At 51.4% G+C, this 27335-nt stretch overlaps 20 non-coding genes across 20 annotated transcripts; all 20 read right to left on the reverse strand.

The window, feature by feature from the left end:
- Positions 1-827: 827 nt before the first annotated feature.
- On the reverse strand, positions 828-946 carry LOC126274201 (5S ribosomal RNA). The gene has a single exon (XR_007550028.1). It is a non-coding gene; the product is annotated as a 5S ribosomal RNA (ribosomal RNA).
- A 1080-nt stretch (positions 947-2026) lies between these two features.
- Positions 2027-2145, reverse strand: LOC126274046 (5S ribosomal RNA). Its single transcript, XR_007549876.1, has one exon. It is a non-coding gene; the product is annotated as a 5S ribosomal RNA (ribosomal RNA).
- A 1074-nt stretch (positions 2146-3219) lies between these two features.
- On the reverse strand, positions 3220-3338 carry LOC126274236 (5S ribosomal RNA). The gene has a single exon (XR_007550062.1). It is a non-coding gene; the product is annotated as a 5S ribosomal RNA (ribosomal RNA).
- Positions 3339-4416: 1078 nt separating this feature from the next.
- LOC126274019 (5S ribosomal RNA) lies at positions 4417-4535 on the reverse strand. Its single transcript, XR_007549850.1, has one exon. It is a non-coding gene; the product is annotated as a 5S ribosomal RNA (ribosomal RNA).
- A 1080-nt stretch (positions 4536-5615) lies between these two features.
- Positions 5616-5734, reverse strand: LOC126274566 (5S ribosomal RNA). Its single transcript, XR_007550173.1, has one exon. It is a non-coding gene; the product is annotated as a 5S ribosomal RNA (ribosomal RNA).
- Positions 5735-6814: 1080 nt separating this feature from the next.
- LOC126273745 (5S ribosomal RNA) lies at positions 6815-6933 on the reverse strand. The gene has a single exon (XR_007549587.1). It is a non-coding gene; the product is annotated as a 5S ribosomal RNA (ribosomal RNA).
- Positions 6934-8002: 1069 nt separating this feature from the next.
- On the reverse strand, positions 8003-8121 carry LOC126274579 (5S ribosomal RNA). The gene has a single exon (XR_007550175.1). It is a non-coding gene; the product is annotated as a 5S ribosomal RNA (ribosomal RNA).
- Positions 8122-9201: 1080 nt separating this feature from the next.
- Positions 9202-9320, reverse strand: LOC126274070 (5S ribosomal RNA). Its single transcript, XR_007549900.1, has one exon. It is a non-coding gene; the product is annotated as a 5S ribosomal RNA (ribosomal RNA).
- Positions 9321-10400: 1080 nt separating this feature from the next.
- LOC126274590 (5S ribosomal RNA) lies at positions 10401-10519 on the reverse strand. Its single transcript, XR_007550176.1, has one exon. It is a non-coding gene; the product is annotated as a 5S ribosomal RNA (ribosomal RNA).
- Positions 10520-11599: 1080 nt separating this feature from the next.
- LOC126274702 (5S ribosomal RNA) lies at positions 11600-11718 on the reverse strand. Its single transcript, XR_007550263.1, has one exon. It is a non-coding gene; the product is annotated as a 5S ribosomal RNA (ribosomal RNA).
- A 1079-nt stretch (positions 11719-12797) lies between these two features.
- On the reverse strand, positions 12798-12916 carry LOC126274715 (5S ribosomal RNA). Its single transcript, XR_007550274.1, has one exon. It is a non-coding gene; the product is annotated as a 5S ribosomal RNA (ribosomal RNA).
- Positions 12917-13996: 1080 nt separating this feature from the next.
- LOC126274602 (5S ribosomal RNA) lies at positions 13997-14115 on the reverse strand. The gene has a single exon (XR_007550177.1). It is a non-coding gene; the product is annotated as a 5S ribosomal RNA (ribosomal RNA).
- Positions 14116-15195: 1080 nt separating this feature from the next.
- On the reverse strand, positions 15196-15314 carry LOC126274733 (5S ribosomal RNA). Its single transcript, XR_007550291.1, has one exon. It is a non-coding gene; the product is annotated as a 5S ribosomal RNA (ribosomal RNA).
- A 1080-nt stretch (positions 15315-16394) lies between these two features.
- LOC126274032 (5S ribosomal RNA) lies at positions 16395-16513 on the reverse strand. Its single transcript, XR_007549862.1, has one exon. It is a non-coding gene; the product is annotated as a 5S ribosomal RNA (ribosomal RNA).
- A 1080-nt stretch (positions 16514-17593) lies between these two features.
- On the reverse strand, positions 17594-17712 carry LOC126274614 (5S ribosomal RNA). The gene has a single exon (XR_007550178.1). It is a non-coding gene; the product is annotated as a 5S ribosomal RNA (ribosomal RNA).
- A 1080-nt stretch (positions 17713-18792) lies between these two features.
- LOC126274456 (5S ribosomal RNA) lies at positions 18793-18911 on the reverse strand. Its single transcript, XR_007550163.1, has one exon. It is a non-coding gene; the product is annotated as a 5S ribosomal RNA (ribosomal RNA).
- A 1080-nt stretch (positions 18912-19991) lies between these two features.
- Positions 19992-20110, reverse strand: LOC126274079 (5S ribosomal RNA). Its single transcript, XR_007549909.1, has one exon. It is a non-coding gene; the product is annotated as a 5S ribosomal RNA (ribosomal RNA).
- Positions 20111-21189: 1079 nt separating this feature from the next.
- LOC126274080 (5S ribosomal RNA) lies at positions 21190-21308 on the reverse strand. The gene has a single exon (XR_007549910.1). It is a non-coding gene; the product is annotated as a 5S ribosomal RNA (ribosomal RNA).
- Positions 21309-22388: 1080 nt separating this feature from the next.
- On the reverse strand, positions 22389-22507 carry LOC126274572 (5S ribosomal RNA). Its single transcript, XR_007550174.1, has one exon. It is a non-coding gene; the product is annotated as a 5S ribosomal RNA (ribosomal RNA).
- Positions 22508-23590: 1083 nt separating this feature from the next.
- LOC126274200 (5S ribosomal RNA) lies at positions 23591-23709 on the reverse strand. Its single transcript, XR_007550027.1, has one exon. It is a non-coding gene; the product is annotated as a 5S ribosomal RNA (ribosomal RNA).
- Between the last annotated feature and the right edge of the window lie 3626 nt (positions 23710-27335).

Here is a 27335-nt window from a genome sequence, read left to right on the forward strand (position 1 = left end):
AGATATTTGCGTAATTCGCACGGTGCATTCTCGGCTGTCCCCTTCCGTCCCGACTTGGCCCGACTTTGCTCGACTGCCGCTCGCTGCCGCTCGGGTCGTGGTCCATATGACAGCACAAGCACGAGAAACAACTGCGAGACTGGCGCCGGACTGACCGGCGTGTGCGAGGCGCCGTGTGCGGCCGTTCGGAGCTACTAGAGCAGCTCTGTGCCGTGCCATGGAAAGGTGCGAAAACACGGACACAAGACACAGGCGGTTCGACAAAGCATCCATCTCTTCTAGCGGCGAAAGATAAATTTTTGTTTACAAATATGCAATTGTGCACTGCTACAAAACTATAAGCCCTGACGTAATTCAGAACAGTCCTGTCGTGTCATACTCTTGTTATTTCTAGAGACACTTTGTCTGTCTTCATTTTTTGGCTACCCCTGCCAGCCCTATTTTCCAGAGTTCCCTGGCGGTCACCGATCCGAATACTAACGTTGTTGCTTATCGTCGGTGATCGTACCAGAACAGTTGATTTTCTGTTTTTTTAGTTTTTTATTTAATTATTTAGTTTTTGGAATTTTGCGCTCCTACAAAACAGTAGGCTCTGACGCATTTCAAGTGCGCATCTGTCGATTCGCAGTGTTTCGTTACTTTCAAGGAGTTCCTACCACCCTTCCTTGGCGCATTCTTGCTCAAACTGAGTTCATTACTGTAATTTCGCATCTTACGTTTAATACAGTATTTTAAAATGCGTGTGGGTGCATCTTTGTCGCACCTGAGAGTTAGTATGAAAAGAGGGCTGCCAGGTGTAGTGACATGAAATTTAAAAGAATAGAGAGAGCCAACAGCACCCGGTGTTCCCAGGCGGTCACCCATCCAAGTACTAACTGGGCCCGATGATGCTTAACTTCGGTGATCGGACGAGAACCGGTGTATTCAACATGGTATGGCCGTTGGCGTCCTTGTACTGTAGCCGCACGGCAGAAGAATGCTTCGCCTCTCCTCCCAATACACGCAATCGCCATTTTCGGTGGCACATTTGACGCAAAGCACGTCCTTCCACCTCGACACTCGCGGGAGACGCACCTTGTTATTGTTATCCAGCGCAGGTCTTGCGCGCGGCCGGGCGGCGGGTGGACTGCGCTGGGTGTGGCAGTGTCCTGCTGGACCGAGGGAAGCGTTCTCACCTGCCTGACACGCGTCGCGCTTCCAGATATTTGCGTAATTCGCACGGTGCATTCTCGGCTGTCCCCTTCCGTCCCGACTTGGCCCGACTTTGCTCGACTGCCGCTCGCTGCCGCTCGGGTCGTGGTCCATATGACAGCACAAGCACGAGAAACAACTGCGAGACTGGCGCCGGACTGACCGGCGTGTGCGAGGCGCCGTGTGCGGCCGTTCGGAGCTACTAGAGCAGCTCTGTGCCGTGCCATGGAAAGGTGCGAAAACACGGACACAAGACACAGGCGGTTCGACAAAGCATCCATCTCTTCTAGCGGCGAAAGATAAATTTTTGTTTACAAATATGCAATTGTGCACTGCTACAAAACTATAAGCCCTGACGTAATTCAGAACAGTCCTGTCGTGTCATACTCTTGTTATTTCTAGAGACACTTTGTCTGTCTTCATTTTTTGGCTACCCCTGCCAGCCCTATTTTCCAGAGTTCCCTGGCGGTCACCGATCCGAATACTAACGTTGTTGCTTATCGTCGGTGATCGTACCAGAACAGTTGATTTTCTGTTTTTTTAGTTTTTTATTTAATTATTTAGTTTTTGGAATTTTGCGCTCCTACAAAACAGTATGCTCTGACGCATTTCAAGTGCGCATTTGTCGATTCGCAGTGTTTCGTTACTTTCAAGGAGTTCCTACCACCCTTCCTTGGCGCATTCTTGCTCAAACTGAGTTCATTACTGTAATTTCGCATCTTACGTTTAATACAGTAGTTTAAAATGCTTGTCGGAGCATCTTGGTCGCTCCTGAGAGTTAGTATGAAAAGAGGGCTGCCAGGTGTAGTGACATGAAATTTAAAACAAGAGAGAGAGCCAACAGCACCCAGTGTTCCCAGGCGGTCACCCATCCAAGTACTAACCCGGCCCGATGTTGCTTAACTTCGGTGATCGGACGAGAACCGGTGTATTCAACATGGTATGACCGTTGGCGTCCTTAAATGTAACCGCACGGCAGAAGAATGCTTCGCCTCTCCTCCCAACACACGCACTCGCCATTTTCGGTGGCACATTTGACGCAAAGCACGTCCTTCCACCTCGACACTCGCGGGAGACGCACCTTGTTATTGTTATCCAGCGCAGGTCTTGCGCGCGGCCGGGCGGCGGGTGGACTGCGCTGGGTGTGGCAGTGTCCTGCTGGACCGAGGGAAGCGTTCTCACCTGCCTGACACGCGTCGCGCTTCCAGATATTTGCGTAATTCGCACGGTGCATTCTCGGCTGTCCCCTTCCGTCCCGACTTGGCCCGACTTTGCTCGACTGCCGCTCGCTGCCGCTCGGGTCGTGGTCCATATGACAGCACAAGCACGAGAAACAACTGCGAGACTGGCGCCGGACTGACCGGCGTGTGCGAGGCGCCGTGTGCGGCCGTTCGGAGCTACTAGAGCAGCTCTATGCCGTGCCATGGAAAGGTGCGAAAACACGGACACAAGACACAGGCGGTTCGACAAAGCATCCATCTCTTCTAGCGGCGAAAGATAAATTTTTGTTTACAAATATGCAATTGTGCACTGCTACAAAACTATAAGCCCTGACGTAATTCAGAACAGTCCTGTCGTGTCATACTCTTGTTATTTCTAGTACACTTTGTCTGTCTTCATTTTTTGGCTACCCTGCCAGCCCTCTTTTCCAGATTTCCCAGGCGGTCACCGATCCGAATACTAGCGTTGTTGCTTATCGTCCGTGATCGTACCAGAACAGTTGATTTTCTGTTTTTTTAGTTTTTTATTTAATTATTTAGGTTTTGGAAGTTAGCGCTCCTACAAAACAGTAGGCTCTGACGCATTTCAAGTGCGCATCTGTCGATTCGCAGTGTTTCGTTACTTTCAAGGAGTTCCTACCACCCTTCCTTGGCGCATTCTTGCTCAAACTGAGTTCATTACTGTAATTTCGCATCTTACGTTTAATACAGTATTTTAAAATGCGTGTGGGTGCATCTTTGTCGCACCTGAGAGTTAGTATGAAAAGAGGGCTGCCAGGTGTAGTGACATGAAATTTAAAAGAGTGAGAGCCAACAGCACCCGGTGTTCCCAGGCGGTCACCCATCCAATTACTAACCGGGCCCGATGATGCTTAACTTCGGTGATCGGACGAGAACCGGTGTATTCAACATGGTATGGCCGTTGGCGTCCTTGTACTGTAGCCGCACGGCAGAAGAATGCTTCGCCTCTCCTCCCAACACACGCAATCGCCATTTTCGGTGGCACATTTGACGCAAAGCACGTCCTTCCACCTCGACACTCGCGGGAGACGCACCTTGTTATTGTTATCCAGCGCAGGTCTTGCGCGCGGCCGGGCGGCGGGTGGACTGCGCTGGGTGTGGCAGTGTCCTGCTGGACCGAGGGAAGCGTTCTCACCTGCCTGACACGCGTCGCGCTTCCAGATATTTGCGTAATTCGCACGGTGCATTCTCGGCTGTCCCCTTCCGTCCCGACTTGGCCCGACTTTGCTCGACTGCCGCTCGCTGCCGCTCGGGTCGTGGTCCATATGACAGCACAAGCACGAGAAACAACTGCGAGACTGGCGCCGGACTGACCGGCGTGTGCGAGGCGCCGTGTGCGGCCGTTCGGAGCTACTAGAGCAGCTCTATGCCGTGCCATGGAAAGGTGCGAAAACACGGACACAAGACACAGGCGGTTCGACAAAGCATCCATCTCTTCTAGCGGCGAAAGATAAATTTTTGTTTACAAATATGCAATTGTGCACTGCTACAAAACTATAAGCCCTGACGTAATTCAGAACAGTCCTGTCGTGTCATACTCTTGTTATTTCTAGTACACTTTGTCTGTCTTCATTTTTTGGCTACCCTGCCAGCCCTCTTTTCCAGATTTCCCAGGCGGTCACCGATCCGAATACTAGCGTTGTTGCTTATCGTCCGTGATCGTACCAGAACAGTTGATTTTCTGTTTTTTTAGTTTTTTATTTAATTATTTAGGTTTTGGAAGTTAGCGCTCCTACAAAACAGTAGGCTCTGACGCATTTCAAGTGCGCATCTGTCGATTCGCAGTGTTTCGTTACTTTCAAGGAGTTCCTACCACCCTTCCTTGGCGCATTCTTGCTCAAACTGAGTTCATTACTGTAATTTCGCATCTTACGTTTAATACAGTATTTTAAAATGCGTGTGGGTGCATCTTTGTCGCACCTGAGAGTTAGTATGAAAAGAGGGCTGCCAGGTGTAGTGACATGAAATTTAAAAGAAGAGAGAGAGCCAACAGCACCCGGTGTTCCCAGGCGGTCACCCATCCAAGTACTAACCGGGCCCGATGATGCTTAACTTCGGTGATCGGACGAGAACCGGTGTATTCAACATGGTATGGCCGTTGGCGTCCTTGTACTGTAGCCGCACGGCAGAAGAATGCTTCGCCTCTCCTCCCAATACACGCAATCGCCATTTTCGGTGGCACATTTGACGCAAAGCACGTCCTTCCACCTCGACACTCGCGGGAGACGCACCTTGTTATTGTTATCCAGCGCAGGTCTTGCGCGCGGCCGGGCGGCGGGTGGACTGCGCTGGGTGTGGCAGTGTCCTGCTGGACCGAGGGAAGCGTTCTCACCTGCCTGACACGCGTCGCGCTTCCAGATATTTGCGTAATTCGCACGGTGCATTCTCGGCTGTCCCCTTCCGTCCCGACTTGGCCCGACTTTGCTCGACTGCCGCTCGCTGCCGCTCGGGTCGTGGTCCATATGACAGCACAAGCACGAGAAACAACTGCGAGACTGGCGCCGGACTGACCGGCGTGTGCGAGGCGCCGTGTGCGGCCGTTCGGAGCTACTAGAGCAGCTCTGTGCCGTGCCATGGAAAGGTGCGAAAACACGGACACAAGACACAGGCGGTTCGACAAAGCATCCATCTCTTCTAGCGGCGAAAGATAAATTTTTGTTTACAAATATGCAATTGTGCACTGCTACAAAACTATAAGCCCTGACGTAATTCAGAACAGTCCTGTCGTGTCATACTCTTGTTATTTCTAGAGACACTTTGTCTGTCTTCATTTTTTGGCTACCCCTGCCAGCCCTATTTTCCAGAGTTCCCTGGCGGTCACCGATCCGAATACTAACGTTGTTGCTTATCGTCGGTGATCGTACCAGAACAGTTGATTTTCTGTTTTTTTAGTTTTTTATTTAATTATTTAGTTTTTGGAATTTTGCGCTCCTACAAAACAGTAGGCTCTGACGCATTTCAAGTGCGCATCTGTCGATTCGCAGTGTTTCGTTACTTTCAAGGAGTTCCTACCACCCTTCCTTGGCGCATTCTTGCTCAAACTGAGTTCATTACTGTAATTTCGCATCTTACGTTTAATACAGTAGTTTAAAATGCTTGTGGGAGCATCTTGGTCGCTCCCGAGAGTTAGTATGAAAAGAGGACTGCCAGGTGTAGTGACATGAAATTTAAAACAAGAGAGAGAGCCAACAGCACCCGGTGTTCCCAGGCGGTCACCCATCCAAGTACTAACCGGGCCCGATGTTGCTTAACTTCGGTGATCGGACGAGAACCGGTGTATTCAACATGGTATGGCCGTTGGCGTCCTTATACTGTAGCCGCACGGCAGAAGAATGCTTCGCCTCTCCTCCCAACACACGCACTCGCCATTTTCGGTGGCACATTTGACGCAAAGCACGTCCTTCCACCTCGACACTCGCGGGAGACGCACCATGTTATTGTTATCCAGCGCAGGTCTTGCGCGCGGCCGGCCGGCGGGTGGACTGCGCGGGGTGTGGCAGTGTCCTGCTGGACCGAGGGAAGCGTTCTCACCTGCCTGACACGCGTCGCGCTTCCAGATATTTGCGTAATTCGCATGGTGCATTCTCGGCTGTCCCCTTCCGTCCCGACTTGTCCCGACTTTGCTCGACTGCCGCTCGCTGCTGCTCGGGTCGTGGTCCATATGACAGCACAAGCACGAGAAACAACTGCGAGACTGGCGCCGGACTGACCGGCGTGTGCGAGGCGCCGTGTGCGGCCGTTCGGAGCTACTAGAGCAGCTCTGTGCCGTGCCATGGAAAGGTGCGAAAACACGGACACAAGACACAGGCGGTTCGACAAAGCATCCATCTCTTCTAGCGGCGAAAGATAAATTTTTGTTTACAAATATGCAATTGTGCACTGCTACAAAACTATAAGCCCTGACGTAATTCAGAACAGTCCTGTCGTGTCATACTCTTGTTATTTCTAGAGACACTTTGTCTGTCTTCATTTTTTGGCTACCCCTGCCAGCCCTATTTTCCAGAGTTCCCTGGCGGTCACCGATCCGAATACTAACGTTGTTGCTTATCGTCGGTGATCGTACCAGAACAGTTGATTTTCTGTTTTTTTAGTTTTTTATTTAATTATTTAGTTTTTGGAATTTTGCGCTCCTACAAAACAGTAGGCTCTGACGCATTTCAAGTGCGCATCTGTCGATTCGCAGTGTTTCGTTACTTTCAAGGAGTTCCTACCACCCTTCCTTGGCGCATTCTTGCTCAAACTGAGTTCATTACTGTAATTTCGCATCTTACGTTTAATACAGTAGTTTAAAATGCTTGTGGGAGCATCTTGGTCGCTCCTGAGAGTTAGTATGAAAAGAGGGCTGCCAGGTGTAGTGACATGAAATTTAAAACAAGAGAGAGAGCCAACAGCACCCGGTGTTCCCAGGCGGTCACCCATCCAAGTACTAACCCGGCCCGATGTTGCTTAACTTCGGTGATCGGACGAGAACCGGTGTATTCAACATGGTATGACCGTTGGCGTCCTTAAATGTAACCGCACGGCAGAAGAATGCTTCGCCTCTCCTCCCAACACACGCACTCGCCATTTTCGGTGGCACATTTGACGCAAAGCACGTCCTTCCACCTCGACACTCGCGGGAGACGCACCATGTTATTGTTATCCAGCGCAGGTCTTGCGCGCGGCCGGCCGGCGGGTGGACTGCGCGGGGTGTGGCAGTGTCCTGCTGGACCGAGGGAAGCGTTCTCACCTGCCTGACACGCGTCGCGCTTCCAGATATTTGCGTAATTCGCATGGTGCATTCTCGGCTGTCCCCTTCCGTCCCGACTTGTCCCGACTGCCGCTCGCTGCCGCTCGGGTCGTGGTCCATATGACAGCACAAGCACGAGAAACAACTGCGAGACTGGCGCCGGACTGACTGGCGTGTGCGAGGCGCCGTGTGCGGCCGTTCGGAGCTACTAGAGCAGCTCTGTGCCGTGCCATGGAAAGGTGCGAAAACACGGACACAAGACACAGGCTGTTCGACAAAGCATCCATCTCTTCTAGCGGCGAAAGATAAATTTTTGTTTACAAATATGCAATTGTGCACTGCTACAAAACTATAAGCCCTGACGTAATTCAGAACAGTCCTGTCGTGTCATACTCTTGTTATTTCTAGAGACACTTTGTCTGTCTTCATTTTTTGGCTACCCCTGCCAGCCCTATTTTCCAGAGTTCCCTGGCGGTCACCGATCCGAATACTAACGTTGTTGCTTATCGTCGGTGATCGTACCAGAACAGTTGATTTTCTGTTTTTTTAGTTTTTTATTTAATTATTTAGTTTTTGGAATTTTGCGCTCCTACAAAACAGTAGGCTCTGACGCATTTCAAGTGCGCATCTGTCGATTCGCAGTGTTTCGTTACTTTCAAGGAGTTCCTACCACCCTTCCTTGGCGCATTCTTGCTCAAACTGAGTTCATTACTGTAATTTCGCATCTTACATTTAATACAGTAGTTTAAAATGCTTGTGGGAGCATCTTGGTCGCTCCCGAGAGTTAGTATGAAAAGAGGACTGCCAGGTGTAGTGACATGAAATTTAAAACAAGAGAGAGAGCCAACAGCACCCGGTGTTCCCAGGCGGTCACCCATCCAAGTACTAACCGGGCCCGATGTTGCTTAACTTCGGTGATCGGACGAGAACCGGTGTATTCAACATGGTATGGCCGTTGGCGTCCTTATACTGTAGCCGCACGGCAGAAGAATGCTTCGCCTCTCCTCCCAACACACGCACTCGCCATTTTCGGTGGCACATTTGACGCAAAGCACGTCCTTCCACCTCGACACTCGCGGGAGACACACCATGTTATTGTTATCCAGCGCAGGTCTTCCGCGCGGCCGGCCGGCGGGTGGACTGCGCGGGGTGTGGCAGTGTCCTGCTGGACCGAGGGAAGCGTTCTCACCTGCCTGACACGCGTCGCGCTTCCAGATATTTGCGTAATTCGCATGGTGCATTCTCGGCTGTCCCCTTCCGTCCCGACTTGTCCCGACTTTGCTCGACTGCCGCTCGCTGCTGCTCGGGTCGTGGTCCATATGACAGCACAAGCACGAGAAACAACTGCGAGACTGGCGCCGGACTGACCGGCGTGTGCGAGGCGCCGTGTGCGGCCGTTCGGAGCTACTAGAGCAGCTCTGTGCCGTGCCATGGAAAGGTGCGAAAACACGGACACAAGACACAGGCGGTTCGACAAAGCATCCATCTCTTCTAGCGGCGAAAGATAAATTTTTGTTTACAAATATGCAATTGTGCACTGCTACAAAACTATAAGCCCTGACGTAATTCAGAACAGTCCTGTCGTGTCATACTCTTGTTATTTCTAGAGACACTTTGTCTGTCTTCATTTTTTGGCTACCCCTGCCAGCCCTATTTTCCAGAGTTCCCTGGCGGTCACCGATCCGAATACTAACGTTGTTGCTTATCGTCGGTGATCGTACCAGAACAGTTGATTTTCTGTTTTTTTAGTTTTTTATTTAATTATTTAGTTTTTGGAATTTTGCGCTCCTACAAAACAGTAGGCTCTGACGCATTTCAAGTGCACATCTGTCGATTCGCAGTGTTTCGTTACCTTCAAGGAGTTCCTACCACCCTTCCTTGGCGCATTCTTGCTCAAACTGAGTTCATTACTGTAATTTCGCATCTTACGTTTAATACAGTAGTTTAAAATGCTTGTGGGAGCATCTTGGTCACTCCCGAGAGTTAGTATGAAAAGAGGGCTGCCAGGTGTAGTGACATGAAATTTAAAACAAGAGAGAGAGCCAACAGCACCCGGTGTTCCCAGGCGGTCACCCATCCAAGTACTAACTGGGCCCGATGTTGCTTAACTTCGGTGATCGGACGAGAACCGGTGTATTCAACATGGTATGGCCGTTGGCGTCCTTATACTGTAGCCGCACGGCAGAAGAATGCTTCGCCTCTCCTCCCAACACACGCACTCGCCATTTTCGGTGGCACATTTGACGCAAAGCACGTCCTTCCACCTCGACACTCGCGGGAGACACACCATGTTATTGTTATCCAGCGCAGGTCTTGCGCGCGGCCGGCCGGCGGGTGGACTGCGCGGGGTGTGGCAGTGTCCTGCTGGACCGAGGGAAGCGTTCTCACCTGCCTGACACGTGTCGCGCTTCCAGATATTTGCGTAATTCGCATGGTGCATTCTCGGCTGTCCCCTTCCGTCCCGACTTGTCCCGACTTTGCTCGACTGCCGCTCGCTGCTGCTCGGGTCGTGGTCCATATGACAGCACAAGCACGAGAAACAACTGCGAGACTGGCGCCGGACTGACCGGCGTGTGCGAGGCGCCGTGTGCGGCCGTTCGGAGCTACTAGAGCAGCTCTGTGCCGTGCCATGGAAAGGTGCGAAAACACGGACACAAGACACAGGCGGTTCGACAAAGCATCCATCTCTTCTAGCGGCGAAAGATAAATTTTTGTTTACAAATATGCAATTGTGCACTGCTACAAAACTATAAGCCCTGACGTAATTCAGAACAGTCCTGTCGTGTCATACTCTTGTTATTTCTAGAGACACTTTGTCTGTCTTCATTTTTTGGCTACCCCTGCCAGCCCTATTTTCCAGAGTTCCCTGGCGGTCACCGATCCGAATACTAACGTTGTTGCTTATCGTCGGTGATCGTACCAGAACAGTTGATTTTCTGTTTTTTTAGTTTTTTATTTAATTATTTAGTTTTTGGAATTTTGCGCTCCTACAAAACAGTAGGCTCTGACGCATTTCAAGTGCACATCTGTCGATTCGCAGTGTTTCGTTACCTTCAAGGAGTTCCTACCACCCTTCCTTGGCGCATTCTTGCTCAAACTGAGTTCATTACTGTAATTTCGCATCTTACGTTTAATACAGTAGTTTAAAATGCTTGTGGGAGCATCTTGGTCGCTCCCGAGAGTTAGTATGAAAAGAGGGCTGCCAGGTGTAGTGACATGAAATTTAAAACAAGAGAGAGAGCCAACAGCACCCGGTGTTCCCAGGCGGTCACCCATCCAAGTACTAACCGGGCCCGATGTTGCTTAACTTCGGTGATCGGACGAGAACCGGTGTATTCAACATGGTATGGCCGTTGGCGTCCTTATACTGTAGCCGCACGGCAGAAGAATGCTTCGCCTCTCCTCCCAACACACGCACTCGCCATTTTCGGTGGCACATTTGACGCAAAGCACGTCCTTCCACCTCGACACTCGCGGGAGACACACCATGTTATTGTTATCCAGCGCAGGTCTTGCGCGCGGCCGGCCGGCGGGTGGACTGCGCGGGGTGTGGCAGTGTCCTGCTGGACCGAGGGAAGCGTTCTCACCTGCCTGACACGCGTCGCGCTTCCAGATATTTGCGTAATTCGCATGGTGCATTCTCGGCTGTCCCCTTCCGTCCCGACTTGTCCCGACTTTGCTCGACTGCCGCTCGCTGCTGCTCGGGTCGTGGTCCATATGACAGCACAAGCACGAGAAACAACTGCGAGACTGGCGCCGGACTGACCGGCGTGTGCGAGGCGCCGTGTGCGGCCGTTCGGAGCTACTAGAGCAGCTCTGTGCCGTGCCATGGAAAGGTGCGAAAACACGGACACAAGACACAGGCTGTTCGACAAAGCATCCATCTCTTCTAGCGGCGAAAGATAAATTTTTGTTTACAAATATGCAATTGTGCACTGCTACAAAACTATAAGCCCTGACGTAATTCAGAACAGTCCTGTCGTGTCATACTCTTGTTATTTCTAGAGACACTTTGTCTGTCTTCAATTTTTGGCTACCCCTGCCAGCCCTATTTTCCAGAGTTCCCTGGCGGTCACCGATCCGAATACTAACGTTGTTGCTTATCGTCGGTGATCGTACCAGAACAGTTGATTTTCTGTTTTTTTAGTTTTTTATTTAATTATTTAGTTTTTGGAATTTTGCGCTCCTACAAAACAGTAGGCTCTGACGCATTTCAAGTGCGCATCTGTCGATTCGCAGTGTTTCGTTACTTTCAAGGAGTTCCTACCACCCTTCCTTGGCGCATTCTTGCTCAAACTGAGTTCATTACTGTAATTTCGCATCTTACGTTTAATACAGTAGTTTAAAATGCTTGTGGGAGCATCTTGGTCGCTCCTGAGAGTTAGTATGAAAAGAGGGCCGCCAGGTGTAGTGACATGAAATTTAAAACAAGAGAGAGAGCCAACAGCACCCGGTGTTCCCAGGCGGTCACCCATCCAAGTACTAACCCGGCCCGATGTTGCTTAACTTCGGTGATCGGACGAGAACCGGTGTATTCAACATGGTATGGCCGTTGGCGTCCTTAACTATAACCGCACGGCAGAAGAATGCTTCGCCTCTCCTCCCAACACACGCACTCGCCATTTTCGGTGGCACATTTGACGCAAAGCACGTCCTTCCACCTCGACACTCGCGGGAGACGCACCATGTTATTGTTATCCAGCGCAGGTCTTGCGCGCGGCCGGCCGGCGGGTGGACTGCGCGGGGTGTGGCAGTGTCCTGCTGGACCGAGGGAAGCGTTCTCCCCTGACTTACACGCGTCGCGCTTCCAGATATTTGCGTAATTCGCATGGTGCATTCTCGGCTGTCCCCTTCCGTCCCGACTTGTCCCGACTTTGCTCGACTGCCGCTCGCTGCTGCTCGGGTCGTGGTCCATATGACAGCACAAGCACGAGAAACAACTGCGAGACTGGCGCCGGACTGACCGGCGTGTGCGAGGCGCCGTGTGCGGCCGTTCGGAGCTACTAGAGCAGCTCTGTGCCGTGCCATGGAAAGGTGCGAAAACACGGACACAAGACACAGGCGGTTCGACAAAGCATCCATCTCTTCTAGCGGCGAAAGATAAATTTTTGTTTACAAATATGCAATTGTGCACTGCTACAAAACTATAAGCCCTGACGTAATTCAGAACAGTCCTGTCGTGTCATACTCTTGTTATTTCTAGAGACACTTTGTCTGTCTTCAATTTTTGGCTACCCCTGCCAGCCCTATTTTCCAGAGTTCCCTGGCGGTCACCGATCCGAATACTAACGTTGTTGCTTATCGTCGGTGATCGTACCAGAACAGTTGATTTTCTGTTTTTTTAGTTTTTTATTTAATTATTTAGTTTTTGGAATTTTGCGCTCCTACAAAACAGTAGGCTCTGACGCATTTCAAGTGCGCATCTGTCGATTCGCAGTGTTTCGTTACTTTCAAGGAGTTCCTACCACCCTTCCTTGGCGCATTCTTGCTCAAACTGAGTTCATTGCTGTAATTTCGCATCTTACGTTTAATACAGTAGTTTAAAATGCTTGTGGGAGCATCTTGGTCGCTCCCGAGAGTTAGTATGAAAAGAGGGCTGCCAGGTGTAGTGACATGAAATTTAAAACAAGAGAGAGAGCCAACAGCACCCGGTGTTCCCAGGCGGTCACCCATCCAAGTACTAACCCGGCCCGATGTTGCTTAACTTCGGTGATCGGACGAGAACCGGTGTATTCAACATGGTATGGCCGTTGGCGTCCTTAACTGTAACCGCACGGCAGAAGAATGCTTCGCCTCTCCTCCCAACACACGCACTCGCCATTTTCGGTGGCACATTTGACGCAAAGCACGTCCTTCCACCTCGACACTCGCGGGAGACGCACCATGTCATTGTTATCCAGCGCAGGTCTTGCGCGCGGCCGGCCGGCGGGTGGACTGCGCGGGGTGTGGCAGTGTCCTGCTGGACCGAGGGAAGCGTTCTCCCCCGACTGACACGCGTCGCGCTTCCAGATATTTGCAGTAATTCGCATGGTGCATTCTCGGCTGTCCCCTTCCGTCCCGACTTGTCCCGACTTTGCTCGACTGCCGCTCGCTGCTGCTCGGGTCGTGGTCCATATGACAGCACAAGCACGAGAAACAACTGCGAGACTGGCGCCGGACTGACCGGCGTGTGCGAGGCGCCGTGTGCGGCCGTTCGGAGCTACTAGAGCAGCTCTGTGCCGTGCCATGGAAAGGTGCGAAAACACGGACACAAGACACAGGCGGTTCGACAAAGCATCCATCTCTTCTAGCGGCGAAAGATAAATTTTTGTTTACAAATATGCAATTGTGCACTGCTACAAAACTATAAGCCCTGACGTAATTCAGAACAGTCCTGTCGTGTCATACTCTTGTTATTTCTAGAGACACTTTGTCTGTCTTCAATTTTTGGCTACCCCTGCCAGCCCTATTTTCCAGAGTTCCCTGGCGGTCACCGATCCGAATACTAACGTTGTTGCTTATCGTCGGTGATCGTACCAGAACAGTTGATTTTCTGTTTTTTTAGTTTTTTATTTAATTATTTAGTTTTTGGAATTTTGCGCTCCTACAAAACAGTAGGCTCTGACGCATTTCAAGTGCGCATCTGTCGATTCGCAGTGTTTCGTTATTTTCAAGGAGTTCCTACCACCCTTCCTTGGCGCATTCTTGCTCAAACTGAGTTCATTACTGTAATTTCGCATCTTACGTTTAATACAGTAGTTTAAAATGCTTGTGGGAGCATCTTGGTCGCTCCCGAGAGTTAGTATGAAAAGAGGGCTGCCAGGTGTAGTGACATGAAATTTAAAACAAGAGAGAGAGCCAACAGCACCCGGTGTTCCCAGGCGGTCACCCATCCAAGTACTAACCGGGCCCGATGTTGCTTAACTTCGGTGATCGGACGAGAACCGGTGTATTCAACATGGTATGGCCGTTGGCGTCCTTATACTGTAGCCGCACGGCAGAAGAATGCTTCGCCTCTCCTCCCAACACACGCACTCGCCATTTTCGGTGGCACATTTGACGCAAAGCACGTCCTTCCACCTCGACACTCGCGGGAGACACACCATGTTATTGTTATCCAGCGCAGGTCTTGCGCGCGGCCGGCCGGCGGGTGGACTGCGCGGGGTGTGGCAGTGTCCTGCTGGACCGAGGGAAGCGTTCTCACCTGCCTGACACGCGTCGCGCTTCCAGATATTTGCGTAATTCGCATGGTGCATTCTCGGCTGTCCCCTTCCGCCCCGACTTGTCCCGACTTTGCTCGACTGCCGCTCGCTGCTGCTCGGGTCGTGGTCCATATGACAGCACAAGCACGAGAAACAACTGCGAGACTGGCGCCGGACTGACCGGCGTGTGCGAGGCGCCGTGTGCGGCCGTTCGGAGCTACTAGAGCAGCTCTGTGCCGTGCCATGGAAAGGTGCGAAAACACGGACACAAGACACAGGCGGTTCGACAAAGCATCCATCTCTTCTAGCGGCGAAAGATAAATTTTTGTTTACAAATATGCAATTGTGCACTGCCACAAAACTATAAGCACTGACGTAATTCAGAACAGTCCTGTCGTGTCATACTCTTGTTATTTCTAGAGACACTTTGTCTGTCTTCATTTTTTGGCTACCCCTGCCAGCCCTATTTTCCAGAGTTCCCTGGCGGTCACCGATCCGAATACTAACGTTGTTGCTTATCGTCGGTGATCGTACCAGAACAGTTGATTTTCTGTTTTTTTAGTTTTTTATTTAATTATTTAGTTTTTGGAATTTTGCGCTCCTACAAAACAGTAGGCTCTGACGCATTTCAAGTGCGCATCTGTCGATTCGCAGTGTTTCGTTACTTTCAAGGAGTTCCTACCACCCTTCCTTGGCGCATTCTTGCTCAAACTGAGTTCATTACTGTAATTTCGCAGCTTACGTTTAATACAGTATTTTAAAATGCGTGTGGGTGCATCTTTGTTGCACCTGAGAGTTAGTATGAAAAGAGGGCTGCCAGGTGTAGTGACATGAAATTTAAAACAAGAGAGAGAGCCAACAGCACCCGGTGTTCCCAGGCGGTCACCCATCCAAGTACTAACCCGGCCCAATGTTGCTTAACTTCGGTGATCGGACGAGAACCGGTGTATTCAACATGGTATGGCCGTTGGCGTCCTTATACTGTAGCCGCACGGCAGAAGAATGCTTCGCCTCTCCTCCCAACACACGCAATCGCCATTTTCGGTGGCACATTTGACGCAAAGCACGTCCTTCCACCTCGACACTCGCGGGAGACGCACCATGTTATTGTTATCCAGCGCAGGTCTTGCGCGCGGCCGGCCGGCGGGTGGACTGCGCTGGGTGTGGCAGTGTCCTGCTGGACCGAGGGAAGCGCTCTCACCTGCCTGACACGCGTCGCGCTTCCAGATATTTGCGTAATTCGCATGGTGCATTCTCGGCTGTCCCCTTCCGTCCCGACTTGTCCCGACTTGTCATTACTGCCGCTCGCTGCCGCTCGGGTCGTGGTCCATATGACAGCACAAGCACGAGAAACAACTGCGAGACTGGCGCCGGACTGACCGGCGTGTGCGAGGCGCCGTGTGCGGCCGTTCGGAGCTACTAGAGCAGCTCTGTGCCGTGCCATGGAAAGGTGCGAAAACACGGACACAAGACACAGGCGGTTCGACAAAGCATCCATCTCTTCTAGCGGCGAAAGATAAATTTTTGTTTACAAATATGCAATTGTGCACTGCTACAAAACTATAAGGCCTGACGTAATTCAGAACAGTCCTGTTGTGTCATACTCTTGTTATTTCTAGAGACACTTTGTCTGTCTTCATTTTTTGGCTACCCCTGCCAGCCCTATTTTCCAGAGTTCCCTGGCGGTCACCGATCCGAATACTAACGTTGTTGCTTATCGTCGGTGATCGTACCAGAACAGTTGATTTTCTGTTTTTTTAGTTTTTTATTTAATTATTTAGTTTTTGGAATTTTGCGCTCCTACAAAACAGTAGGCTCTGACGCATTTCAAGTGCGCATCTGTCGATTCGCAGTGTTTCGTTACTTTCAAGGAGTTCCTACCACCCTTCCTTGGCGCATTCTTGCTCAAACTGAGTTCATTACTGTAATTTCGCATCTTACGTTTAATACAGTATTTTAAAATGCGTGTGGGTGCATCTTTGTTGCACCTGAGAGTTAGTATGAAAAGAGGGCTGCCAGGTGTAGTGACATGAAATTTAAAAGAAGAGAGAGAGCCAACAGCACCCGGTGTTCCCAGGCGGTCATCCATCCAAGTACTAACCGGGCCCGATGTTGCTTAACTTCGGTGATCGGACGAGAACCGGTGTATTCAACATGGTATGGCCGTTGGCGTCCTTATACTGTAGCCGCACGGCAGAAGAATGCTTCGCCTCTCCTCCCAACACACGCACTCGCCATTTTCGGTGGCACATTTGACGCAAAGCACGTCCTTCCACCTCGACACTCGCGGGAGACACACCATGTTATTGTTATCCAGCGCAGGTCTTGCGCGCGGCCGGCCGGCGGGTGGACTGCGCGGGGTGTGGCAGTGTCCTGCTGGACCGAGGGAAGCGTTCTCACCTGCCTGACACGCGTCGCGCTTCCAGATATTTGCGTAATTCGCATGGTGCATTCTCGGCTGTCCCCTTCCGTCCCGACTTGTCCCGACTTTGCTCGACTGCCGCTCGCTGCTGCTCGGGTCGTGGTCCATATGACAGCACAAGCACGAGAAACAACTGCGAGACTGGCGCCGGACTGACCGGCGTGTGCGAGGCGCCGTGTGCGGCCGTTCGGAGCTACTAGAGCAGCTCTGTGCCGTGCCATGGAAAGGTGCGAAAACACGGACACAAGACACAGGCGGTTCGACAAAGCATCCATCTCTTCTAGCGGCGAAAGATAAATTTTTGTTTACAAATATGCAATTGTGCACTGCTACAAAACTATAAGCACTGACGTAATTCAGAACAGTCCTGTCGTGTCATACTCTTGTTATTTCTAGAGACACTTTGTCTGTCTTCATTTTTTGGCTACCCCTGCCAGCCCTATTTTCCAGAGTTCCCTGGCGGTCACCGATCCGAATACTAACGTTGTTGCTTATCGTCGGTGATCGTACCAGAACAGTTGATTTTCTGTTTTTTTAGTTTTTTATTTAATTATTTAGTTTTTGGAATTTTGCGCTCCTACAAAACAGTAGGCTCTGACGCATTTCAAGTGCGCATCTGTCGATTCGCAGTGTTTCGTTACTTTCAAGGAGTTCCTACCACCCTTCCTTGGCGCATTCTTGCTCAAACTGAGTTCATTACTGTAATTTCGCAGCTTACGTTTAATACAGTATTTTAAAATGCGTGTGGGTGCATCTTTGTTGCACCTGAGAGTTAGTATGAAAAGAGGGCTGCCAGGTGTAGTGACATGAAATTTAAAACAAGAGAGAGAGCCAACAGCACCCGGTGTTCCCAGGCGGTCACCCATCCAAGTACTAACCGGGCCCGATGTTGCTTAACTTCGGTGATCGGACGAGAACCGGTGTATTCAACATGGTATGGCCGTTGGCGTCCTTATACTGTAGCCGCACGGCAGAAGAATGCTTCGCCTCTCCTCCCAACACACGCACTCGCCATTTTCGGTGGCACATTTGACGCAAAGCACGTCCTTCCACCTCGACACTCGCGGGAGACGCACCATGTTATTGTTATCCAGCGCAGGTCTTGCGCGCGGCCGGCCGGCGGGTGGACTGCGCGGGGTGTGGCAGTGTCCTGCTGGACCGAGGGAAGCGCTCTCACCTGCCTGACACGCGTCGCGCTTCCAGATATTTGCGTAATTCGCATGGTGCATTCTCGGCTGTCCCCTTCCGTCCCGACTTGTCCCGACTTGTCCCTACTGCCGCTCGCTGCCGCTCGGGTCGTGGTCCATATGACAGCACAAGCACGAGAAACAACTGCGAGACTGGCGCCGGACTGACCGGCGTGTGCGAGGCGCCGTGTGCGGCCGTTCGGAGCTACTAGAGCAGCTCTGTGCCGTGCCATGGAAAGGTGCGAAAACACGGACACAAGACACAGGCGGTTCGACAAAGCATCCATCTCTTCTAGCGGCGAAAGATAAATTTTTGTTTACAAATATGCAATTGTGCACTGCTACAAAACTATAAGCCCTGACGTAATTCAGAACAGTCCTGTCGTGTCATACTCTTGCTATTTCTAGAGACACTTTGTCTGTCTTCATTTTTTGGCTACCCCTGCCAGCCCTATTTTCCAGAGTTCCCTGGCGGTCACCGATCCGAATACTAACGTTGTTGCTTATCGTCGGTGATCGTACCAGAACAGTTGATTTTCTGTTTTTTTAGTTTTTTATTTAATTATTTAGTTTTTGGAATTTTGCGCTCCTACAAAACAGTAGGCTCTGACGCATTTCAAGTGCGCATCTGTCGATTCGCAGTGTTTCGTTACTTTCAAGGAGTTCCTACCACCCTTCCTTGGCGCATTCTTGCTCAAACTGAGTTCATTACTGTAATTTCGCATCTTACGTTTAATACAGTAGTTTAAAATGCTTGTGGGAGCATCTTGGTCGCTCCTGAGAGTTAGTATGAAAAGAGGGCTGCCAGGTGTAGTGACATGAAATTTAAAACAAGAGAGAGAGCCAACAGCACCCGGTGTTCCCAGGCGGTCACCCATCCAAGTACTAACCGGGCCCAATGTTGCTTAACTTCGGTGATCGGACGAGAACCGGTGTATTCAACATGGTATGGCCGTTGGCGTCCTTATACTGTAGCCGCACGGCAGAAGAATGCTTCGCCTCTCCTCCCAACACACGCACTCGCCATTTTCGGTGGCACATTTGACGCAAAGCACGTCCTTCCACCTCGACACTCGCGGGAGACGCACCATGTTATTGTTATCCAGCGCAGGTCTTGCGCGCGGCCGGCCGGCGGGTGGACTGCGCTGGGTGTGGCAGTGTCCTGCTGGACCGAGGGAAGCGCTCTCACCTGCCTGACTCGCGTCGCGCTTCCAGATATTTGCGTAATTCGCATGGTGCATTCTCGGCTGTCCCCGTCCGTCCCGACTTGTCCCGACTTGTCCCTACTGCCGCTTGCTGCCGCTCGGGTCGTGGTCCATATGACAGCACAGGCACGAGAAACAACTGCGAGACTGGCGCCGGACTGACCGGCGTGTGCGAGGCGCCGTGTGCGGCCGTTCGGAGCTACTAGAGCAGCTCTGTGCCGTGCCATGGAAAGGTGCGAAAACACGGACACAAGACACAGGCGGTTCGACAAAGCATCCATCTCTTCTAGCGGCGAAAGATAAATTTTTGTTTACAAATATGCAATTGTGCACTGCTACAAAACTATAAGCTCTGACGTAATTCAGAACAGTCCTGTCGTGTCATACTCTTGTTATTTCTAGAGACACTTTGTCTGTCTTCATTTTTTGGCTACCCCTGCCAGCCCTATTTTCCAGAGTTCCCTGGCGGTCACCGATCCGAATACTAACGTTGTTGCTTATCGTCGGTGATCGTACCAGAACAGTGGATTTTCTGTTTTTTTAGTTTTTTATTTAATTATTTAGTTTTTGAAATTTTGCGCTCCTACAAAACAGTAGGCTCTGACGCATTTCAAGTGCGCATCTGTCGATTCGCAGTGTTTCGTTACTTTCAAGGAGTTCCTACCACCCTTCCTTGGCGCATTCTTGCTCAAACTGAGTTCATTACTGTAATTTCGCATCTTACGTTTAATACAGTATTTTAAAATGCGTGTGGGTGCATCTTTGTTGCACCTGAGAGTTAGTATGAAAAGAGGGCTGCCAGGTGTAGTGACATGAAATTTAAAAAAAGAGAGAGAGCCAACAGCACCCAGTGTTCCCAGACGGTCACCCATCCAAGTACTAACCGGGCCCGATGTTGCTTAACTTCGGTGATCGGACGAGAACCGGTGTATTCAACATGGTATGGCCGTTGGCGTCCTTATACTGTAGCCGCACGGCAGAAGAATGCTTCGCCTCTCCTCCCAACACACGCACTCGCCATTTTCGGTGGCACATTTGACGCAAAGCACGTCCTCCCAACTCGACACTCGCGGGAGCGCACCATGTTATTGTTATCCAGCGCAGGTCTTGCGCGCGGCCGGCCGGCGGGTGGACTGCGCGGGGTGTGGCAGTGTCCTGCTGGACCGAGGGAAGCGTTCTCACCTGCCTGACTCGCGTCGCGCTTCCAGATATTTGCGTAATTCGCATGGTGCATTCTCGGCTGTCCCCTTCCGTCCCGACTTGTCCCGACTTTGCTCGACTGCCGCTCGCTGCCGCTCGGGTCGTGGTCCATATGACAGCACAAGCACGAGAAACAACTGCGAGACTGGCGCCGGACTGACCGGCGTGTGCGAGGCGCCGTGTGCGGCCGTTCGGAGCTACTAGAGCAGCTCTGTGCCGTGCCATGGAAAGGTGCGAAAACACGGACACAAGACACAGGCGGTTCGACAAAGCATCCATCTCTTCTAGCGGCGAAAGATAAATTTTTGTTTACAAATATGCAATTGTGCACTGCTACAAAACTATAAGCCCTGACGTAATTCAGAACAGTCTTGTCGTGTCATACTCTTGTTATTTCTAGAGACACTTTGTCTGTCTTCATTTTTTGGCTACCCCTGCCAGCCCTATTTTCCAGAGTTCCCTGGCGGTCACCGATCCGAATACTAACGTTGTTGCTTATCGTCGGTGATCGTACCAGAACAGTGGATTTTCTGTTTTTTTAGTTTTTTATTTAATTATTTAGTTTTTGGAATTTTGCGCTCCTACAAAACAGTAGGCTCTGACGCATTTCAAGTGCGCATCTGTCGATTCGCAGTGTTTCGTTACTTTCAAGGAGTTCCTACCACCCTTCCTTGGCGCATTCTTGCTCAAACTGAGTTCATTACTGTAATTTCGCATCTTACGTTTAATACAGTATTTTAAAATGCGTGTGGGTGCATCTTTGTTGCACCTGAGAGTTAGTATGAAAAGAGGGCTGCCAGGTGTAGTGACATGAAATTTAAAAAAAGAGAGAGAGCCAACAGCACCCAGTGTTCCCAGACGGTCACCCATCCAAGTACTAACCGGGCCCGATGTTGCTTAACTTCGGTGATCGGACGAGAACCGGTGTATTCAACATGGTATGGCCGTTGGCGTCCTTATACTGTAGCCGCACGGCAGAAGAATGCTTCGCCTCTCCTCCCAACACACGCACTCGCCATTTTCGGTGGCACATTTGACGCAAAGCACGTCCTTCCACCTCGACACTCGCGGGAGACGCACCATGTTATTGTTATCCAGCGCAGGTCTTGCGCGCGGCCGGCCGGCGGGTGGACTGCGCTGGGTGTGGCAGTGTCCTGCTGGACCGAGGGAAGCGCTCTCACCTGCCTGACTCGCGTCGCGCTTCCAGATATTTGCGTAATTCGCATGGTGCATTCTCGGCTGTCCCCGTCCGTCCCGACTTGTCCCGACTTGTCCCTACTGCCGCTTGCTGCCGCTCGGGTCGTGGTCCATATGACAGCACAAGCACGAGAAACAACTGCGAGACTGGCGCCGGACTGACCGGCGTGTGCGAGGCGCCGTGTGCGGCCGTTCGGAGCTACTAGAGCAGCTCTGTGCCGTGCCATGGAAAGGTGCGAAAACACGGACACAAGACACAGGCGGTTCGACAAAGCATCCATCTCTTCTAGCGGCGAAAGATAAATTTTTGTTTACAAATATGCAATTGTGCACTGCTACAAAACTATAAGCCCTGACGTAATTCAGAACAGTCCTGTCGTGTCATACTCTTGCTATTTCTAGAGACACTTTGTCTGTCTTCATTTTTTGGCTACCCCTGCCAGCCCTATTTTCCAGAGTTCCCTGGCGGTCACCGATCCGAATACTAACGTTGTTGCTTATCGTCGGTGATCGTACCAGAACAGTTGATTTTCTGTTTTTTTAGTTTTTTATTTAATTATTTAGTTTTTGGAATTTTGCGCTCCTACAAAACAGTAGGCTCTGACGCATTTCAAGTGCGCATCTGTCGATTCGCAGTGTTTCGTTACTTTCAAGGAGTTCCTACCACCCTTCCTTGGCGCATTCTTGCTCAAACTGAGTTCATTACTGTAATTTCGCATCTTACGTTTAATACAGTAGTTTAAAATGCTTGTGGGAGCATCTTGGTCGCTCCTGAGAGTTAGTATGAAAAGAGGGCTGCCAGGTGTAGTGACATGAAATTTAAAACAAGAGAGAGAGCCAACAGCACCCGGTGTTCCCAGGCGGTCACCCATCCAAGTACTAACCGGGCCCAATGTTGCTTAACTTCGGTGATCGGACGAGAACCGGTGTATTCAACATGGTATGGCCGTTGGCGTCCTTATACTGTAGCCGCACGGCAGAAGAATGCTTCGCCTCTCCTCCCAACACACGCACTCGCCATTTTCGGTGGCACATTTGACGCAAAGCACGTCCTTCCACCTCGACACTCGCGGGAGACGCACCATGTTATTGTTATCCAGCGCAGGTCTTGCGCGCGGCCGGCCGGCGGGTGGACTGCGCTGGGTGTGGCAGTGTCCTGCTGGACCGAGGGAAGCGCTCTCACCTGCCTGACTCGCGTCGCGCTTCCAGATATTTGCGTAATTCGCATGGTGCATTCTCGGCTGTCCCCTTCCGTCCCGACTTGTCCCGACTTTGCTCGACTGCCGCTCGCTGCTGCTCGGGTCGTGGTCCATATGACAGCACAAGCACGAGAAACAACTGCGAGACTGGCGCCGGACTGACCGGCGTGTGCGAGGCGCCGTGTGCGGCCGTTCGGAGCTACTAGAGCAGCTCTGTGCCGTGCCATGGAAAGGTGCGAAAACACGGACACAAGACACAGGCGGTTCGACAAAGCATCCATCTCTTCTAGCGGCGAAAGATAAATTTTTGTTTACAAATATGCAATTGTGCACTGCTACAAAACTATAAGCCCTGACGTAATTCAGAACAGTCCTGTCGTGTCATACTCTTGTTATTTCTAGAGACACTTTGTCTGTCTTCATTTTTTGGCTACCCCTGCCAGCCCTATTTTCCAGAGTTCCCTGGCGGTCACCGATCCGAATACTAACGTTGTTGCTTATCGTCGGTGATCGTACCGGAACAGTTGATTTTCTGTTTTTTTAGTTTTTTATTTAATTATTTAGTTTTTGGAATTTTGCGCTCCTACAAAACAGTAGGCTCTGACGCATTTCAAGTGCGCATCTGTCGATTCGCAGTGTTTCGTTACTTTCAAGGAGTTCCTACCACCCTTCTTCCTTGGCGCATTCTTGCTCAAACTGAGTTCATTACCGTAATTTCGCATCTTACGTTTAATACAGTATTTTAAAATGCGTGTGGGTGCATCTTTGTTGCACCTGAGAGTTAGTATGAAAAGAGGGCTGCCAGGTGTAGTGACATGAAATTTAAAACAAGAGAGAGAGCCAACAGCACCCGGTGTTCCCAGGCGGTCACCCATCCAAGCACCAACCTGGCCCGATGTTGCTTAACTTCGGTGATCGGACGAGAACCGGTGTATTCAACATGGTATGGCCGTTGGCGTCCTTATACTGTAGCCGCACGGCAGAAGAATGCTTCGCCTCTCCTCCCAACACACGCACTCGCCATTTTCGGTGGCACATTTGACGCAAAGGACGTCCTCCCAACTCGACACTTGCGGGAGACGCACCATGTTATTGTTATCCAGCGCAGGTCTTGCGCGCGGCCGGCCGGCGGGTGGACTGCGCGGGGTGTGGCAGTGTCCTGCTGGACCGAGGGAAGCGTTCTCACCTGCCTGACACGCGTCGCGCTTCCAGATATTTGCGTAATTCGCATGGTGCATTCTCGGCTGTCCCCTTCCGTGCCGACTTGTCCCGACTTTGCTCGACTGCCGCTCGCTGCCGCTCGGGTCGTGGTCCATATGACAGCACAAGCACGAGAAACAACTGCGAGACTGGCGCCGGACTGACCGGCGTGTGCGAGGCGCCGTGTGCGGCCGTTCGGAGCTACTAGAGCAGCTCTGTGCCGTGCCATGGAAAGGTGCGAAAACACGGACACAAGACACAGGCGGTTCGACAAAGCATCCATCTCTTCTAGCGGCGAAAGATAAATTTTTGTTTACAAATATGCAATTGTGCACTGCTACAAAACTATAAGCCCTGACGTAATTCAGAACAGTCCTGTCGTGTCATACTCTTGTTATTTTTCCCCCAGGGGCTCAGCATTCACTTGCTGAGTACGGGCTTGGCGACCCCGGGGTCCTGAGCTGGGGACTGGTCTGCGCCGCAAGTGTCCTGTCACCGTAACCCCCGGACATGCTTCAGCGACCACCGTACGGCGCGGCGGTGAAACGTTGTGTGCTGCGGGGAATGGTAATCTTGGCTTGACCGCCTGGATTGCGAGGAAGGCCAACCTCTATAAAAACCCCTCAATCTTTCGGTGTGCTCCGCGCCTAGAAGATGCATGGCTGTTGGGGTGGAACAGTCGCAAGCGGGCAACCTCTGGGGCACCTGCCGCACCCCAGTTGTATAAGGCTTACTCAGGCACGCGGGGCTCTGTCTGAGCGGACTTTTAGTTCCCTAGCTGCTCGTGGGACCACAATGGACCCTTCGACCTCTACATTTCCCCCTACCAGTGGCTTGGGTGGGCCGCTGGTAGGAAAACACACCCAATCGAAAAAGCGGCTACGCGCTGCGAGTCCTCCAGCGCCTGGTGTTGCTAGAGATTTAACAGAATGTAGTAACGGAGCACATGCTGATAATCAGAATGTGTTTTTGATTATTAAAAGGAAGGAGGGTAGCTTTGAGAGGGTTTCTCCCTTTTACATCCACAAGGGTCTTGAGGGAATTGCAGGAACACTGAAATCTGTAAAGCGACTGCGCAATGGGACTCTGTTAGTTGAAACTTCTAGTTCCCGTCAAGTCGCTGCCCTTCGGAAAGCAAATTGTCTAGGAGAGTACGCTGTCGAGACCGAGCTCCACTCCACTTTGAATTATAGTAAGGGTGTTGTGACGTGTAGGGACTTGGTGGATATCCCCATAGACGTGCTAAAATCTGAGTGGGCTGACGAAGGAATTGTTGACGTGCAGCACATTATGAAACGAGTCAATGGGGACCTCGTCAAATCTGACTCGTTTATTCTCACATTCAGTTGCCCGAGACTCCCGGAGCATGTTAAAGCGGGGTTCTTACGTTTGTCCGTACGGCCATATTTCCCCAACCCAATGCGCTGTTTTAAATGTCAGCGCTTTGGGCATACTACGTTGGGGTGCAATGGAATAGCCACGTGTGGTAAATGTGGTCAGCCTGCCCATGACGGAGCCGATTGTTCATCGCCTGTGAAGTGCGTGAATTGCTCTGGGAGTCACCCTGTCTGGAGCCGGATCTGCCCCATCTATCTCGAAGAGCGGAAGGTACAGGAGATTAAAACCTCTAAGCGCATCCCCTATGGTGAGGCCAAGAAGATCTTTAAGGCCATGCAACCTCCTGTGTTTTACACATCTTTCGCTTCCGCTCTCAAAAAACCGGTACAACTGGCCACTGTTGCTACACAAACGGAGGTTGCTAGTGTTAGCACTAAAACCTGCGCTTGCCAGTGCACTTGTGCTGCTGCGGTTGTTTTGCAATCTGCGGCTCTCCCCGCTACATCGGACAAGGCCGTGGTTGCTGACATTGAGGTACTTCCAGCCTCCCCCCATATGGCGCCTTCTGCCCAGGCGAGTCAACCTCCAACTGTTGACAAGGCTCTGCATTCCAAGCCCCCCAAGACAAAGCCTCAGAAGATGAAGGTTCTGCCACCTGAGGAGACTAGTCAGCGTCGGTCCGATGATGATGCCATCGTACTGTCTGACATCTCCCGTGGGTCGTCATCGGATCTTATGGACATTGATGTCGACCGGGGGCGATCTTCTCACCCCAGGAATAAATCTCCGGCCAGTACGGTCTCTCCTCCAAAGCACAGAGGCAGGGTGAAAGTTCAGCCACCCTGATCACTGGCTCCCATATTACAGTGGAACCTGAATGGTTTCAGGACGCATGTGGCCGAATTACAACTCCTCATACGAGAGTGCCCCTTGTGCTTATGCATCCAAGAGACACATTTTCGGGCCACTGATTCTCCTTCTTTACGCGGCTATACCGCATATCGAAAAGATGATCTGACGGGGCAAAGGGCAAAGGGTGGTGTTGCGGTTTTTGTCCGTGATGTGCACCCCTCATCTGAGCTCCCTCTCGTCACCGACTTGCAAGCAGTTGCAGTTGACATTCTTGTGGGTCGGAGGCTCACAGTCTGTTCTGTTTATTTACCACCTCCGGATGCGATTGACACTGAGGCTCTCACGCACCTTATTAGCCAACTCCCTCGCCCATTTCTTCTTCTGGGGGACTTCAACGCTCATAATGTCTTATGGGGCTCTCCGACTACTTGCCCCAGGGGTCGCATTCTGGAAAGCGTCATGATGTCTGAAGAACTGTGCCTCCTCAACTCTGGTGCTCCCACTCATTTCTGTACTGCTTCCGGATCGTCATCGGCTATTGACCTTTCCTTTTGCTCTCCAGCACTCGCGGATTCTGCTCTGTGGGAGGCTGCAGCTGACCTCCATTCTAGTGACCACTTCCCCCTCTGGATTCGCCTCCTGGATGAGGCTGTGGCATTACCAGTGCCGCCCCGGTGGCACCTTTGCAGAGCTGACTGGACACTTTTCAGCCAACTGGCTGTTTTGGAACACCGTGCCAGTGTCCACGAATGGGTAGACCATGTTGCAGCCGTGATCTCTCATGCTGCTGAATTGTCCATCCCACGGTCATCCGGTCATCCCAAGAGGCGTCCTGTCCCTTGGTGGACCACTGAGTGCCACTCAGCCATCCGCGCCCGCCGTGCAGCACTGCGCCGCTTCAAGTGCCGTCCCTCAGCTGACAATCTTGCGGTCTTTCGGGTGGCAAGGGCCAGAGCGCGGCGGGTGATTAAAGAGAGCAAACGACGGTCATGGCAATCGTTCTTGAATTCCATCTCTCGCTCCACTAGTTCTACGAAAGTATGGGAAGCCATCAGGAGGATTTCCGGGAAACTCAGCCAGCTACCTGTCACGGCATTGCTGCATCAGGGATGTCTCCTCACGGCGCCGAGAGACATTGCCCAGACACTGGCCATGCATTTTGCGGAATCTACCGCCACTATTAACTGTGATCC

This window comes from Schistocerca gregaria, chromosome 5 (assembly GCF_023897955.1).
Source record: "Schistocerca gregaria isolate iqSchGreg1 chromosome 5, iqSchGreg1.2, whole genome shotgun sequence".
Classification (NCBI taxonomy): domain Eukaryota; kingdom Metazoa; phylum Arthropoda; class Insecta; order Orthoptera; family Acrididae; genus Schistocerca; species Schistocerca gregaria.